The sequence below is a fragment of the Acipenser ruthenus genome, chromosome 48 (assembly GCF_902713425.1).
Source record: "Acipenser ruthenus chromosome 48, fAciRut3.2 maternal haplotype, whole genome shotgun sequence".
NCBI classification, from domain to species: domain Eukaryota; kingdom Metazoa; phylum Chordata; class Actinopteri; order Acipenseriformes; family Acipenseridae; genus Acipenser; species Acipenser ruthenus.
The window spans coordinates 3,060,750-3,079,639 of NC_081236.1; the positions used below are offsets into that span (position 1 = coordinate 3,060,750).

Here is an 18,890-nt window from a genome sequence, read left to right on the forward strand (position 1 = left end):
AATATATATATAGGGACCACAATGAGCATTACACTGACAGGAAACCAAAAATGTTCAGAGTTCAAGGTCAAAATCTCAGAATGAGGATGATGAAGATGAACATGAGTGATAGCTAAAAAAATCTCTAATATGTGTTCCGAGAATTCTCTGCTGGCTGACTTCACCTTTCAAAATACTGCTTCTCTCAACTAATTGTGTAGCACTGACAGTTAACATAACATGCTTGCAAACTGAAGGTTTCAAATCCCACATATACCAGACCTTTTTATATTTATATAAAGAAAGATTTATCTGCAGGCAAATATTCCATTTTAAAACAGAAATAAATAATGTAATATAAATGATATAGATGTCATAATAACAGGTGGAGGCCAATGGTAAGGTAATTGTGTCCTTGTTAGGGCAATTTCTTTCATCGGTGTAAACTGGGAGCTTCCACAGCACAGGGGTTGAATACTTATGCAAGCAAGATATTTCAGTTTTTTATTTTTCTTAAAAATATTTCCCAACATAAAACCAATGTCACCTTACAATAATTGATTTTGAGTTTCAGTGTTTTAAAATAAAATATCAAACAGAATGAAATTTCAATGTACCATTTGTAATTCAGTAATATGAGAGAATTGGTCAGGGGTCTGATTACTTTTGCAAGGCACTGTATATATACAGTGGCTCTCAAAAGTATTCACCCCCCTTGGACTTTCCAACATTTGTGTTACAACATGGAATCAAAATGGATTGAATTAGGAGTTTTTGCCACTGATCAACACAAAGTCCATAATGTCAAAGTGAAAAATAACAAATACAAAACAGAAAATAATTGATTGCATAAGTATTCACCCCCTTGCGTCAATATTTGGTAGAGGCAGCAATTACAGCCATGAGTCTATTTGGACAAGTCTCTACCAGCTTTGCACATCTGGACACTGCAATTTTTGCCCATTCTTCTTTGCAAAATTGCTCAAGCTCCATCAAGTTGGATGGGAACCTTTGGTGAACAGCAATTTTCAACTCTTTCAACATATTCTCAATTGGATTGAGGTCCAGGCTTTGACTGGGCTTGTCCAGGACATTGACCTTTTTGTTTTTAAGCCACTCCAGTGTGGCTTTGGCTTTATGTTTGGGGTCATTGTCCTGCTGGAAGATGAATCTTCTCCCAAGTCCCAGGTCTCTTGCAGACTTCAGCAGGTTTTCCTCCAGGATTTCTCTGTACTTTGCTGCATCCATTTTGCCTTCTATCTTCACGAGCTTTCCAGGCCCTGATGCAGAGAAGCATCCCCATAGCATGATGCTGCCACCACCATGCTACACGGTAGGGATGGTGTTCTCAGGATGATGTGCAGTGTTAGGCTTGCGCCAAACATAGCGCTTAGTGTTGAGGCCAAAAAGCTCTATTTTGGTCTCATCAGACCATAGAATCTTCTTCCACTTGGTCTCAGAGTCTCCCACATGCCTTCTGGCAAACTCTAGCCGATATTTGATGTGAGTTTTTTTCAACAATGGCTTTCTTTTTGCCAATCTCCCATAAAGGCCAGTTGCCGTATGCACAGTGTCTCCCAGTTCAGCCGTGGAAGACTGTAACTCCTTTAGAGTTGCCATTGGCCTCTTGGTGGCCTCCCTGACTAGTGCCCTTCTCGCCCGGACACTCAGTTTTTGAGGACGGCCTGTTCTAGACAGATTCACAGTTGTGCCATATTCTCTCCATTTCTTAATGGACTTTACTATGCTCCGGGGGATATTGAATGCCTTGGAAATGTTCTTACACCCTACCCCTGATTGATGCTTTTGAAGAACCTTATTCCGGATTTGCTTTGAATGTTCCTTCGTCTTCATGATGTAGTTTTTGTTAGGAACCAACTGTGGGACCTCCTAGACACAAGTGTATTTAACCTGAAATCATGGGAAACACCATATTTGCACACTGGTGGACTCCACTCAACTAATTATGTCACTTCTAAAGACAATTGGTTACACCAGAGCTTATTTAGATGTGTCATAGCAAAGGTGGTGAATACCATGCAATCAATTATTTTCTGTTTTATATTTGTAATTTAGAACAATTGTAGATTTTATTTTTCACTTTGACATTCTGGACTTATTCTAATTAAATCCATTTTGATTCCATGTTGTAACACAATAAAATGTGGAAAAGTCCAAGGGGGGGGGGGGGGAATACCTTTGAGAGCCACTGTGTGTGTGTGTGTGTGTGTGTGTGTGTGTGTGTGTATAATATATTTTTTAATGAAATACTATTTATTATAGCTCTTTGTGCAGGTATCTATGTTTTGTTCATCTTTGTATAAAAACATGTTTAAATATGTTTGCCTAAATGCAGTGCTTATTTTGTGTCAATTGATGGCAGCTTTAGTTTAATGTATTGCAGTGCACTCATACCTGTATACAGCACTATTTGCAGGTCTCATATTCAATCATGTATTAATGTACTATAACATTGTATTAAAACATGTTAATACGCTCCAGAAATCTGCAGGTACAAGTCAGTGGGCCTGTAACATGGGGAGACCTGTACTGACTCTTCTGATATTCAAAGTGCTGCTGGAAGTGTGTTTTTCACCATCATCCAACATCGTTTTGTTTCCTTTTTGAATCTGGGAGTAAATGGAGGCACACAGTTTGCTGCCTGTATGTCAAATGTACATTTTTACATGTACGTAGAGTGGATTTACCCTTTCTGTCCACTTTATTAGCAGCTGTCTGCCCCATTGGATCTGGCATCGCCATGATGTAGGGCATGTTCTCCTGGTATATCCTGAATCCCTTGATTACTGAACAAATGCTGTAGGTTACTTAAGCACTGCTGCAGATCAAGTGCACCCAACAATGCTGCACTTGTACCCTGATGCAGATGATAATGCACCCATGCACCGTGCCAGAAGCAGGGGCAGGAGCATGACAGAGACTTCAGGCATCTTTCATGGCCACCACAATCCCCAGATCTCAATGATGAATGATGCATTCATCACTCCAGCTTTTTGAGTCTATGTCATGTCATGTCAAGGCTGTGATTACTGCAAATGTTTTTTCAACTCGATACAGGGTGCAGGTCCTAATAACATGTCAGGGTAAAGTAGGTCACAGTGATCTACTTTTCATGTTACTGATGGATCTCATTTTAAATTTACATCCGGCCATGCTTATTATTTCTACAGAAGAAATAAAGACCACAAATACATGTCCAGACCACAGTAGCGCTTCAATGCACGCTGCCCTTACAGCTGTATTTTCAGCTTCAAACCACTTCCTGAGGTGGTCTGGAAACATCTTAAAATAAGCCTGCACAGGGTGGTCAAAGTGTGTGGATGTGTGAATAGGAACATCTGCAGCTCTTCCTCTCTTCATTAGAGGACTAGCTATGGAGATGCAACACATTTACACTGGGCTGCGGACATCAAATCAGGATATCTACTCTGGTATCTCATCAGGGGTGAATCAGCCTGGAAGACACACAGGTAATTAATGATCCTGGATTTTCTCATATATATATATATATATATAAAATAAATGCTTTACACAAGTTAACAATTTAGTCACAGACAATTCCACATACAGTGGTAGCGACTGTTGGGATGATAATCAATAAATCTATATCACGCTAAAAGGGGTTCATAATACAAAATACTGCAATTATATATTATCGATGATTGCCATATTATGTAATAATGTACACAATCAAAGAAACACTATAATGAATGCCTGTTTGATCTGTAGAAACATCAACCTGAATTTATCCCGCTGATAGATTCTCAGTAGGTTGTTATAGGTGTTCATAATGTAAAAATATTCTCAGTTGCTTTATCACTAGCCTGTTTATACACACACACACACACACACACACTGCATTTGCTCGAAATAGCCAGGTTCTTATTTTCTCAGTCTTCTCTTCTCTGGTTGGTTATTATGAGAAGGGCTTTTGTTTGAGAGAAGTTGCCACTGACCACTGTGAAATAATCGATGCAGCACCACTTACAGTTAATTTGTAAAATCAGTAAATCTATAAATTATCCAGTAAGACGTACATTTACCAGCCCATCGTGAGCCGCAGAGGCAGGAGGGACATCGCCCCACCAGCTCTGAGTCTCTTCAGACATATAACAGGTGTATCTGTATATTAAAGATTGGATCGATTTCCTTTAACCTGAAAAATACCTAAATACAGTATTTTCTTTTATGTAGACTTTTGTTCTGCTTGATGAAAGAAAATCTCCTTTCTATACACACCCTCTGAATGCTGTCTGTCAACGTCAGCGGCAACACAGTAATCCCAACAAGAATAAAAACTAGTCTCTGCTTTGAATGACAAGCTGTAGAAATGCAGACTGCAGACTGATTACTTTGAATACACTTTATGTACACACTGTAAACAAGTTACTGAACAAACAGCACAATCACCACTAAGACACGTAGACTACTAGATATTTTAATTACTAAAACCCTTTTTTTACATTTTACTTTCGCTGATAAATGTTAGCACCTTCACAACATTCATTCAACTCCTAATTATAAAATAAAAAATCACCGGTACTTTTATTCTTTTACATGTTTTACATTTTATTTAGGAGGTAGATAAAAAAAAAAAAATTCACAAACATAGGAGGTACCTGAACTGAAGTGAAACGCTGTTACACATATTTGGGTACATTTATGTAAATAATATTAATGTATTATTTATTTTTTATGAAGCTTGAGCCTTAGTTCTCTTTAATTATTATTATTATTATTATTATTATTATTATTATTATTATTATTATTATTATTATTTATTTATTTTTAATACATCTAGCAATATTAATATTTTAATACATTACTTTAATCTTAATACATTACTTTAGTACAGATATTAATACAGACATTTGAATCGATCTAAACTTCCCTGCATCCCTTCTTGTGATATTTATTATTATTATTATTATTATTATTATTATTATTATTATTATTATTATTATTTATTTATTTTTAATACATCTAGCAATATTAAAATATTTTAATACATTACTTTAATCTTAATACATTACTTTAGTACAGATATTAATACAGACATTTGAATCGATCTAAACTTCCCTGCATCCCTTCTTGTGATTATTATTATTATTATTATTATTATTATTATTATTATTATTATTATTATTTATTTTTAATACATCTAGCAATATTAAAATATTTTAATACATTACTTTAATCTTAATACATTACTTTAGTACAGATATTAATACAGACATTTGAATCGATCTAAACTTCCCTGCATCCCTTCTTGTGATTATTATTATTATTATTATTATTATTATTATTATTATTATTATTATTATTATTATTATTATAGTAGTCTGGCTAAGAGGACATCCCTCAGGAAGCAGGCAAAGTGTTCTCTTAGCTCAGAGTTGACCACCGTACACAATATGCCAATCACAATATGAATCAATAAATACAAATGTATTTATTACTTATGTCATGATACACGTGCATCAACAGATGAGATGAACAGAATAAATAAAATAAAAGCAATAGACAAGCGTATGTTAATAAACTATAATAACAAGCTTAAAAATTCTAATAACATTAATAAACTAACTTAAACTCACTTAATACATGTAATAATAATAATAATAATAATAATAATAATAATAATAATAATAATAATATCGCAAGTTCAGAAAGATTTGTCAAATGTATATAATAATAATAATAATAATAATAATAATTAATAATGTTTTGTCCCCTAATATAACCTAAGGAGGTATAACTGCAGTGTACACAAATGAAACTATTTTTTATTGTATTTATTTGGATGAATTTTGCATGTACGTGCAAACTGAGGAAATACAGTAAATGAAACCGCCCTTTTTCTGCCAGTGAATTGTATTTTCAATTAGTGATACATGATTAAAGTTAATTATTTGACAAAGTTTTCATTTTTTTGGATGTATGCAAAATGTTTAAATTATTTAAAAAAATAAAAAAAAAATAACTGTTTTTAAAGTGAAATTATATATGTATATTCAAATTATTCCACACCTTCAAATAATTAACTTGAAATCGGACCACGAATCTTAACACATATCAATTATTGCAATTTATTTGTATTGCCAAAAAAAGACTCTTGTGTTAACTAGGCCTACAAGAATACAATCGTTTTTGACACATATACAGTATTTTTCAATATTAATAAAATGCACATCTAGGACTAGAACCCCATGAAAGTAATAAAATATAATTGACAATTAAAATGACTTCAAGTCAAGTACACATCAAAAAAGGGTTTGTTTGAGACACTCAAATATGAGTTTTGTACCACTTTAGAAATACACGCGCCAAACACAGATTATAATTCTCTAGCAAGCAGCCACTGTTGCGCCGGACGAGAAAAAGGTTATTATCACATTTTGACCAGGTTCTCACATTCTGCACCAGGCAGACATCTGTTGTACATAAACACCCACGGATATCATCAGCAAATAGCATGCTGTGTACACCTGATGAAAACTTAAAGGTTACCAAGTGTTTAATAGTATTTTGTAGTTAATCATATCCTGATGTAACTATCACTGTTATCTGCTGTATTATTGAATTGTATTTTGTCACACTTATACTTGCTTGAACGAAAGTCATTGTGTTTATCTTGCTCTTATTGTATTATTACTTGTACTGTAACACTTGAAATGTATTTGCTTACGATTGTAAGTCGCCCTGGATAAGGGCGTCTGCTTAGAAATTAATAATAATAATAATAATAATAATAATAATAATAATAATAATAATAATAATAATAATAATAATAATGTACATAAGTGGGACTAACTGTACAAACTGTGTAGGTAAAATAGTGCAAACTTTAGAGAGTGTTTATTATTTAGTTACTGTTCTTTGATCTGCACTTTACCGCACCTCCTGGAGCCAACTGCCCAGGTAAACCAGGAGCCAAAATCTACACCTGTAACAAGCTACGAGGCATAGCCAACAAAACCACAAGAGAAAAGCCTTGATGACTTCAGCTGATCTTTTGACATAAGTAGCAGGAATGTGTATATTTCTTGTTTATATTCTTTGTTTAATCTCTGCATAAATATGACTTATAGTGTTACAAAACTGGTCAGACACATGGCAAATTACATTTAATAGAGAACAGTGTAATGTACTGCACGCAGGCAATAAAAATGTGCATTATAAATATCATATGGGAGATACTGAAATTGAAGAAGGAATCTATGAAAAACCTAGGAGTTTATGTTGACTCAGAAATGTCTTCATCTAGACAATGTGGGGAAGCTATAAAAAAACACCAACAAAGATGCTTGGATATATTGTGAAATGTGTTGAATTTAAATCAAGTAATGTTAAAACTTTACAATGCATTAGTAAGACCTCATCTAGAATATTGTGTTCAATTCTGGTCACCTCGTTACAAAAAGGATATTGCTGCTCTAGAAAGAGAAGAGCAACCAGAATTATCCCTGGTTTAAAAAGCATGTTGTATGCAGACAGGCTAAAAGATTTGAATCTATTCAGTCTTGAACAAAGAAGACTACGTGGTGATCTGATTCAAGCATTCCAAATTCTAAAAGGTATTGACAATGTTGACCCAAGGGACTTTAACAACCTAAAAAAAGAAACAAGGACTAGGGGTCACAAATGGAGGTTAGATAATGGGGCATTCAGAACAGAAAATAGGAGGCACATTTTTACACAGAGAATTGTAAGGGTCTGGAACCAACTCTCCAGTAATGTTGTTGAAGCTGACACCCTGGGATCCTTCAAGAAGCTGCTTGATGAGATTCTGGGATCAATAATCTACTAACAACCAAATAAGCAAGATGGGCCGAATGGCATCCTCTCGTTTGTAAAATTTCTTATGTTCTTCTTATGTTCTTAAAACACTCTGCAAAGTTTATAAGAAACGCATCACATTACCTTTGCTGTGTCCCATTTCTCAACAAAATCATACGTCAAATATTACCAAAAAATGACTACAACTCAATTTGTGTTTCTTTTCTTTTAATGTGCCGCTACCAGACCAGGCAAGCGCCATGGCTTCACATGTGACAACAGCTGGAGGGTTTGTTATCGTCACTCACAAGTACCCCCTGAGCAGTGCTGGCCAGGCTGCACCAGGAACAGTGGCAAGATAGCTGCCAGGGCCGCTGCAGACATTTCTACGAGGACAGCCCAAAGCTTTGGGGGTAAGTCAGCAATTATATACACATGGTGTGCAGTGATTTCTTAAGCTTAGAGAGCACAGTACTGGCAGAAATACTGTAGTACTGTATATGGTATGCGATGTAAAGTGTTCTCATCTCAGTGAATTCCTTCCAGTTGAATGAAAAAAGTCTCTTTAGACATGTTTTTATTTTTGTTATTTTTTTATTCACCTAATTAACACATGTTCAAAAGTTTTATAAGATGCAGTACTTGAATATTATACTGTATATGTAAAAAAATATAGATCAAACCCTTGTTAACAGCTGTTCAGTAACTCAAACAGTGCACAGCAATCCAGTTGGCAGCAGGTAAGTCAAGCACAGGAGATGAAGGTGAAACTGATTTGATTATTGATGACACAATGTGCCCCAGTCTGTGTGTCAGGTCTTCAAGAGCTATGAATCTTGAGCCTTCAAATGTCAGCTTCAATGTTATAATACAAAAGCTTGAATTGGAATTCAAAGATCATGAATAACGCGAGGATAAAATAATTATATTCTAAAATGCAGCCAATTCTACTTTTAAAAATCCAATTCCCAGATGCCCCTTTCACCCCAAGCGCGTCACGTCAAAACATCAGCGTCCGGCGCAACACTCCTTCATTAGGATGTAATGGAGGCTTTCACACTGGCCACATGACATTCATTCAACATTGCACAAAACAGATCTGTAAATGTATTTCTCTAACCAATCACAGTCCAGCACGCTACCCCTCACATCATCGTCACGGCAATGAACATCATCATGAGCACCATTAGAAGTGATGAATGTCCAACTGAGCAGTTTTCAAAATTTCAAAAATGATAAAGCTATGGAGAGAAAGAAGACTGGGGTGAGATCAACACTGAGGTTTTAAATCATGTAAAACCGTTTTAATCTACTAAACAGGGTTTCAAACAGTGGCTTATGGTTTTTAGCTTTAGACACCCACTCCCCTCTGAATAAATCATCTTCATCTATACAAATGCATATATATGATGGAAACACTACATTTTAGTGTGATGGTGCATTTGTTACAGTAGTCTAGTTAATTAAACATATTGGCTATGGCTTGAAGCAGTTGTTGTGGCGCACAGCCACAGTTCCCAGTCAGTAGACAGCTCTGCCTTGCACTCACATGGAGCACAGACTGACAATCAGAACATGCTGAGCCCGTTTAGGGTCAATGCTTGTTTTTCATGCAAATATACTGGTTTGCATTGATTTAAAAAAAGGTTTAATAAATGAAATTCAGAGCTTGAACTTGAACTATCAAAGTTAAGAAACAACAAATTCAAAATATTGTATTTAACTGCACTTCATATATATTTAATAATGATAGTGGAACATTGTATCTTTAATCAAAGATGTGGTTACACTGTAAGTAGACTTGTATTCTATTAGGGGACGCTACAGAACACTAATGTGCAGTCGACTGTGTAAATATGTATATGTATAGTACTCTCCTCAAGCAGACGGACAGACACTGTCTGGACTGACAGACTCTCAATAGTTGGTATTTCTTTTTTTTTTTTTTAATGTTTGGACCAACCATGTCAAGTTGCTCAGCAAACCTGTCTCTGCTCATTCTGAAGAATGTTAAAAAAAGAGACATATCACTGTCCAGTTTCAGCTCCTGCACAGGCCCATGCTATTCACCCAGCATTTCCAATGTTATAAACCCCAAATCCACAAAGACACCAACACCGCTGCCCCACATATAACAATGATATGTCTTCATCGCTGCCTCCTTCTTGATCTCTTGTGCTTCACAGATTTACCTTCTCTTTGCAGTACAACGATTTTAACGCATTTGCCAGACGCTGACGCTTTGACACTTGGTGTGAAAAGTCCTTTACTCTCAAGTTGCACGGACACAGAAACAGGGCAGACTTACCAACACAATTCAAGCTGATTTGCTGGTTTCTGAGGACCAGCTGCAAGATCTGAGCAGATCTTCGACTATGCTTGTCTGTAAAATCTTGGAAACAAGTGCATTTCACAGTCTGAGTGGACCCTAGAGTATAGATCCTACATCTCGAATACAATCTAAATCAACATTTGAATTCATCGTTTAGCTCTACGATTTATACAACAATGTGTAATACCAATGAAATGTTTTATTTATTCGCAAAATGTGTGAAATGTTAAAATTCCTGAGTATTCTTATCCTGAAATCTGCTTTTGTTTTGTAAGGTTGTGCAAATAATAATTGGGATTGTGAGTCTGCTGTTTAGTGCTGTCCTGGTGAATGCGTACACGTTTGCAGGAATCATTGGATTACCTTTCTGGACTGGTGTATGGGTAAGGAAAATAAGTAATACCTTCGTTTCTTCATGGATTTTACCCCAGATTTTATTCACAATTTGAAATGTCCAATTCAAATGTCACAGAGTATGCTTCAAACAGGCAGAGAAATAAAATAGCCCTTACATCCAGGATCAGGTTCCAGTGGAGACCCAATAGGCCACTCTGTACATTTCTAGAAGATTGCTGTCAATTTACTTGAGGTAGGCACGGAATATTTGGGTTACCGTTCCAGAAATGAAAGCTCACATCCTACATCTTCAGAAGATTCTCAAGGGTAACAGTCTCATGCATGGCTCTCTGCAGGATCTTACCTTGCTAAATATATTGTTTGTCTTTCATGCAGCCTGCTTTTAGGGGAGGTGAAGAAGAACATTTGTGCACACACATTTAGCAAGTAACAGTGTTTCCATAAAAATAAACAAACACTTTTCATTGATATAGATTTTTTTAAACCTTAAAGATGGAAACCCAGTTAATGGTACTTTTCCACTTTAACCAAAATGTACAACAAAAATGTCAATATAATGCAGATAAACTTGTCTAATCGTCTGACCTGGTTTTCCACTGTGGTAAATTGCTCACGTACCTCATTTACTATGGCACTGGCAGTTTCCTTGCATTTTGGCCACAGTGGAAATATAGGCCAAGGACTTACTCAGTTATGCAGAAGTAGCAAATATTCTGTTCTGTTCTTCTTGGCTTCTTCAACAACAGACTAGAGCAGTTTCACAAATATCACATTCATAATTATTCAAAAAAAAACTTTGAAAAATCAACAAATAATTCCAGAGTTAACGCGTGTGGAAAGGCTCCTGCTGTGGTATGTGGTGTTTTTAATAAATACAAGTGTGTTCACTTTATGTTTTATAATGTCACTAGTTAATTCATTTTGGTAATGATTACACGTTCATATTGACATTTTAGTGTTGGCTTGTTTAGTTGGTAAGATACTATTACATTGGAGGGTAAAGGGGCTGCACTGCAGTGTTGATCCTATTTGACTCACTGATCTGTTTGATAGTTCACAATTGTCTTAGTAGTTGTCTTATTTAAACCGGTTTGGCCCAATCACTCCAGGGTAAAGAGGGGAGGGCAGAGGCTGAAGCGAGGCGAGACAAGGCGAGGCGTAGGCTCTGTGGATTTGACCCAGATGGTCTCTTGTTTATTTGGACTGAGAGTGTGGTTCTGCCATACTGTATTTATTTTTCTTTATATACACTACTTTAGTGTATATATTTCAATCTCAGCCATTTGAATTAAATCTATACTTCTGGATGTATTTGAGGTTAAATTGGAGAGAGTGTATATTGTAGGGAATCGTATTTTATAACCTACGATTCAAGTTCAAACAATGATTAAGAGTTTAATATACTGTAGTTCCCTTTATGGTGACACACATATTAGTAACATTATCATTAGCAACTAGCCATTACAAAGGTCGGGTATTGATCAATTTGGCCTTTCCCTCTGGGGGCACTGCCACATACCTTCCAAGTGAACAGGATGGACTTGGGATGCGTCTCAAATAGACATCTTCTCTGCTGGTATTTATACCCAGCTATCCCAGAGCCTACGTGAGTTTTAACTCGTTTGCTGTCTTCCTAATTCTAGCGGACAGCAGTACTCTGGCAAGCCACTTGCTTCTCTGTTCTGCAAAATGTGTTCTTCTAGTTATCTGGAAATGTCCCAACCACAAGGCTTAAACTGTCGTTACCTTAGCAACCTATTTTTGTCAGCGTCTGTTCAGCTAAGACTGGTTTCCTGTTCAGAGTACAGCGGTTTGCTGAGCAGACCTTATTAGCAGACCTGTTGCTGAGCATTATCATTGCTATCCTTACATAGATTTGAACTACAAACATGTTTCTCTCTATAAATGGCACCATCTGATACTTTTCAAAAGGTATTTCCCTACAATATTAAGTGTCTATTTAAGTGATAGTGCCTGTCGATGTTTTTATTAAACAAATGTTTTACATAAGAACATAAGAAAGTTTACAAACGAGAGGAGGCCATTCAGCCCATCTTGCTTGTTTGGTTGTTAGTAGCTTATTGATCCCAGAATCTCATCAAGCAGCTTCTTGAAGGATCCCAGGGTGTCAGCTTCAACATCCTTACTGGGGATTTGGTTCCAGAACCTCAGAATTCTCTGTAAAAAAGTGCCTCCTATTTTCTGTTCTGAATGCCCCTTTATCTAATCTCCATTTGTGACCCCTGGACCCCTGGTTTCTTTTTTCAGGTCGAAAAAGTTCCCTGGGTCCACATTGTCTATACCTTTTAAAATTTTGAATGCTTGATTCATATCACCGCATAGTCTTCTTTGCATACGACATGCCTTTTAAACCCGGGATAATTCTGGTTGCTCTTCTTTGCACTCTTTCTAGAGCAGCAATATCCTTTTTGTAACGAGGTGACCAGAACTGAACACAATATTCTAGATGAGATCTTACTAATGCATTGTAAAGTTTTAACATTACTTGATTTAAATTCAACACTTTTCACAATATATCCGAGCATCTTGTTGGCCTTTTTTATAGCTTCCCCACTTTGTCTAGATGAAGACATTTCTGAGACAACTTAAACTCTTAGGTCTTTTTCATAGATTCATTCAATTTCAGTATCTCCCATATGATATTTATAATACACATTTTTATTGCCTGTGTGCAGTACCTTCTCTCTATTAAATGTCATTTGCCATGTGTCTGACCAGTTCTATAAGAGTTGCTTATAGTTTATCTGAACAGTGCCAGATATCTGAACAGCACAATGTTACTGAGCGCCAGTCAAGCTGACAGACAGACTATGATTGGCTGACTCTGCAGGTACAGGATTGGTTGCTTTGGTAAGTGCAAAGAATTGTTTGACTGGTTTTGCTCAATAATAAAATATATTTGGACCAATTGTCTCTGTTTAGTATTTTCTGTCCAATAGATATGAACTGAGCTTTCATTAAGGCAAATCAAAATGCAAAAGCTGGCACTTGCACGGATTGATTTTGTTTGATTCACAGTAGATGCCGTGACGTTCCAGAGGGCATCTACTGTCTGATAGAAGCCAGCTAGAGCTGGAAGCTGATTGGCTGATGGTACTGAAGTGTTTTCTAATATTTGATTCAGAACTGCTATTTATAATCTATATCATATTTATATTCAATGCTTAAATGTGATGTATGTTTATTGCATGTTTATTAAGTCTTACCAATTAAGGGTATGGATTCAAGTATTTCAGTTCTATTAATTATATGTAATACACATTTCCATGCTTAAAGCCTTAAATACATGTATTAGTATTAGGCCTTTGCAGTCCATTTATTAAGTGCGTGTCAGGCGCATCAGGTCCAATTTATTTTCACACGCACAGTTAATTTTAGACGCGCTGTTTAAAAGTATTTTTTTTCCACAGTCAAACTGGTTTAAAAGGCCCTGCATATCAACAAAGCACTCACTAGGCATCTCCAGCCCCGCCACACCCTTTCGTTTGCTATCGCTTTCACATATGCTAAGAAATAAATAATAATAATAATAATAATAATAATAATAATAATAATAATAATAATAGTCGTACATACCGATCAATCATCGCCTGATCACTCGTTTTATCACCAAACGCCTCAATAATGCGATCCAAGTCATTATTTTATTACTATAACATCTCAAAAAATCTCTGCAAATGTCTGTGATATTCTCTGAGCACTGATGCAGTTACAGCCAGCTTGTTTCCTTATGGCCGCCGTTATCTGATGCCAGGGGCAAGTATGACTATTCATGAGATACACCCTTTTTTTTCGGCTTGTCTCGGCTCCTCTCGCTCCCACTCGGCCATTGAATGGTTTTCTTGGCTTTTTCCGGAGAAAAAACGACTAGAAACCTGTTTCTTGCGTCTTTTTGACAGGGTCCGACATTAGACCGGATAGGAATAATTGCAATGTCGGACCAGGGCCGACATAGGACCGCAAAGGGCTTAGTTTTTTTTTTTTTTTTTTAATAAGTGTCAGTAAATGACTAATTGGCTGTATAACAGAACATCTTGAATTGTGTGATTTTATTATTCTTTGTTGACCAAACCAACCACCATCCTCCATTGCAAATAACCTGGTATTAAACATTTTGGAGTAAAGTTCAAATCTATAAATAATATTCTGGGTGTGGGCCCTTCCCAATGCTGTAGTCGGCTACTGGCTTGTTCTGCTAATTTGGGTCATTATTAATCTCGCACTGAGTATTTGCAAACCTGCACATCTTTTTAAAGGTCTCAGTTGTTATTTATATTCATGGCTTACAATGGAAATCTTGTATCTCTTACAGTATATTATCTCTGGATCCCTGGCTGTTGCAGCTGAGAATACCCACAGAAGAGATCTGGTCAGTAAACTGATACACAAATAGAAATACCTGCCATCTGTAACACACACTTTTTGTGTAACTGAACTTTTTCTAAATCGACTGATTCATTTCTTTTTTATTTAATATTAAGGCTCTTCCTAGGTCATCATTTCTCAAATGCAGCCACCAGTGTTATTGTGTGCAGCCACAGCAGCCCCTAGCAAGCCCTCTCTTAATTAACCTTTACTTTAATATCCAGCTGTCATTCAGCACAGTTCATTGCTGTTACTGTTTAAGCTTCAATTTCAATTCCTGATAGTGTTTCTGTTTGCTGCTATCTCTTAGCTGCTTGTGAATAACCTTAGCCATGCCCATGACATCATCACATTGACCTGTTTATACACTACAAATGTGTTTTAATGGAAACCCATTTTTTTTGCTGTTAATGGGCACAGCGTTTGTCGAATTTTAGATGCACAGGTTTGAGATAACATTTCAAAGAAAGCATAGCCATAGTTACTGTCGCGAATAAGATGGATGAGAAGAGGCTTTAGTAGTATGACATGAAAATAGCGGTAAGGAATAATATTATTTTTGTTAGTGCTGGGACAAATATTCTAACAAACATTGCTCCACCTGTATGCTAATAAACATTGCACCACATGTCTGTATCCACCATAAATTACATAGTTGATAGGTATTAGAAAGACGGATCTCAAATTAAAACTGTTCATTACTGTTCATACATACCTCTGCTTAACTTGCCAGCACTTGGACAGCACACTGTCATCTTTGTAAACACTCATATGTGCAGCTGTCCGCATAACTTTCACATGTCACTGTACAGTGTGTCAGTCGAGGTGAAGTGTTGCTTACAACTTTAGGGAGTTTGAATTGTCGCCTTAATACAAATTAAAGGGTACAGGTATGCAAATAGTTAAAAAGGAGAAAAGATACCTGTAACAATAGCTAACGACTTCTGGCACCCAGAATGGAGCGTTCTTCTAAAATTGTGATGTCATCATATCGTTATCTTACTATACTTTTCTAGATTTTGGAGACTTGGCTGACTAAGTTATCGTACTTGTCTTACTATAATTATAGTAGCTATCACCTTTCTTTGACAAAGTAATGGATTTGGAATAAAGAATTATAGATCTTTTACCAGAAAAATGATATTTTACTTAAAGCTGTACAAGTTTCACAAAGAATAGTGAATTGCTATTGATACTGCTGATCTCATTGCTGATGAGGGTTAATTAAGCACATGAAACACATTAACAGCACACATGCAATTAGTAGTAATAGAAACGTTAAACAAATAATGACACGTAGCCATCCTCTGAGACCAGTAGAACGAGCCAGTTCCACCTGGTAACCTGGATGGACACTATTAGGTAAGTAAAATGAGAACTGGTGTAATATCATTCTCACATCATTGTTTAAACCCATGTCAGAATAAAAAAGGACAAGGGTCAAGTAGATTCTTTTTCAGTGTGCTTGTTGTAATTTATCACTTGTGAATATGTGATCATATAAGAGGTAACGTAGACCCTAGTTCTGAATGTATTGATCTGATTATGAATAAAACTTGTATTTGTAATGTTGTTGTTTTATTTCACTTCTAGGTCAAGGCATGTTTAGGAATGAACGTTGTCAGTTCTATTTTTGCTGGAGTTGGATTTATTCTCTATTCAGTAAACCTGTCCATAGTAACTTCAGGTTATTATTACTCCCATAGTTACTCGACAAACCCAGTAAGTGTTTGCACCGCCTGCAATCTTCAACCTCTCTCTTCTTTTATCGTTTTATTTTTTTCCTTTATATTACCTCCTTTTCAACTCTTGTCTCATTCATGTGCTTCTCTTTCACTGTTTCGCTGTCACTCCCTCACATACAGCACCAGAACTTCTGTTTTTGTCAGATTTTTACCAGTTTATTTTCTATATAATTTCTACATATTTAAAGAATAAGTAGCGGGGTTCCGAAACATATAGTGTCACACGTCCCCACATGTTGCTACAACTGTTTAAATAACGTACCTGGAAATGTTCTTTTCATTGCTAACATCCTGACAGCTGTTTACACTTATAACTTCAAAGCGCTTTTCAAAACTGCCACTCTAGTGCACAGTAAGGATTGTTGTTCAGAGGTAACAAAGCAATAACGATCCATGATGTGGTATAGAACAGAAAAGCCAGAGCACTTGTTTTTATGTGTGTTTGTTTTTATCACTCTTTCTGCAGTGATTTAGAGGACAGATCTCAAACTCCAGTGCACTTGAGCAGACATTTTGAAAAGAGCTTTGAAACAGACTGTAAAGTGTAAAACGTTGTCAGGATGTTAACAATGAAAAGAACATTTACAGGTATGTTATTTAAACAGTTTTAGCAACATGTGGGGATGTAATGCTGTATCTTTAGGAACCCTGCTAGTTACTCTTTAAAATTGAGTTTTATAGTTATAGATCATTATTGTAATTAAAATCCCATTGTATTATTATAACTGCCTTATATGTAATGTTTAATATTACTATACTAGGATGCATAGTACGGACATAACACCCCTTAAATGCAGTCAAATCTGTAACTATTGCTTAAAGTTAAGATCATTGTTGAGAAAGGACTACTCCACAAAGTCCTGCATCAGATCTCTGGATTCACCATCTTATAATGGACCCCAGCATCCAGTATTCAATATATCCTATAATAGGCTTCATTCTTGTTATAATGTGCTGTCTAGACAATGGCTTTTGAATGAACTGATGTGTGTTTTACAGTATGTAGGCATTCTGGCAGTTCTTCTGGTGCTGAACATTTTGGAGATGTTCATCGCTATCTCTACATCAGCCTTCGGATGCAAATCTGAATGCAGTTACACTGACATGGTAAATGTGTATCATATTCTACATAAACATGCACCATCATCCTATTCACACTACCTGAACAATGGGTGAATAATCATGCTGTTGTTGTGTTTTCTTTAAGTGTAATGTAACAAACTTAATAATATGGCTCTGCTGTTCATTTCTATGTAAGAGCCTGGGGTTTGGCTAGGATTAAGGGCAACTGAAATTATTTAAACACTATTGGGAAGAAAGTAGAAAGCAGGGATTGTGTATGATTATAGATGAGAATGACAGAGAGAGAAACTCTTCTAAGTTCAGTAATGTGCATTTCATTGTCTTTTTCAGCCAGAGGTTGCTTTTCAACAGCCATGAATCCAGTGACCTGGGTGCAGATTTGCTCAATCGAACTATAAGAAGCATGCAGTCAAGAAGACAACTGTCCCTCCGCCTCCTCTAGCAAAGCTTAGCCAGCGCTAAAGACTTCATCTCTGCAAGGTGTTATTATCAGAACAAGTTAAACAACAATGAAATCCTCCCATGTGTAAACTGTCGGGGAATTTGTATTGATATGAAAATGTTTTGCTTATATTTTCAATAACATAATTTGTATTTAAAAGCTGAAATGTTTCACATGTTCAGTTATGACATTGTTTTTATATTTTAATATGTCACATTAATGAGAAAGAAGCATGGTATATAGAGAAGTGATACATTGAGCTGTCTTTTGGTGTTGTATGATGTATTGCTTTGCTTAATAAAAAATAAAAAAATAAACTTCTTTGAATTTCCATTTTCCATCCCAGGCAAACACTTTTAGTCTAGTTCTATTTGTATCTAAAGGTAATTTATATCTCTTTACCTGTTAAACCGGGGGTGGAATAGCCCTCCAGGACCGTGATTGGACCCCTGCTCTAACACTAGGGCACAATGCGCATGCACCTCATTTTGATGAGCAAACTGCCTTTGCCCTGTAATGTAATTGTGGTGACATGCTTTGCCCCATCCTTGTCTGCGTTAGTGTCACAAGGTGACCAAGGCAAATTAGAGGTTTGTTTTGTATTGCACAAATGTTTTTTTATGTATTATATTTATGATTTTATAAGCACTTTTTTGTGTGTTTCCTTTTTCTATTTGTGATTTAATATTATTTTGGCAATATTGATTTTGGCTTATTTGGGTTTGATTTGGTAAATTATATTTGTTTTGTTGCACGAGTGTATTGG

The 18,890-nt window shown here is 36.1% G+C and overlaps 1 long non-coding RNA gene across 1 annotated transcript; it reads left to right on the plus strand.

Annotated features, from left to right (window-relative positions):
• The first annotated feature begins 3,330 nt into the window (after positions 1-3,330).
• LOC117407887 (uncharacterized) lies at positions 3,331-18,215 on the plus strand. The gene is made up of 7 exons (XR_009319912.1): positions 3,331-3,470; positions 8,026-8,192; positions 10,387-10,494; positions 14,802-14,858; positions 16,448-16,576; positions 17,599-17,706; positions 18,013-18,215. It is a non-coding gene; the product is annotated as an uncharacterized LOC117407887 (long non-coding RNA).
• The last annotated feature ends 675 nt before the right edge of the window (positions 18,216-18,890 follow it).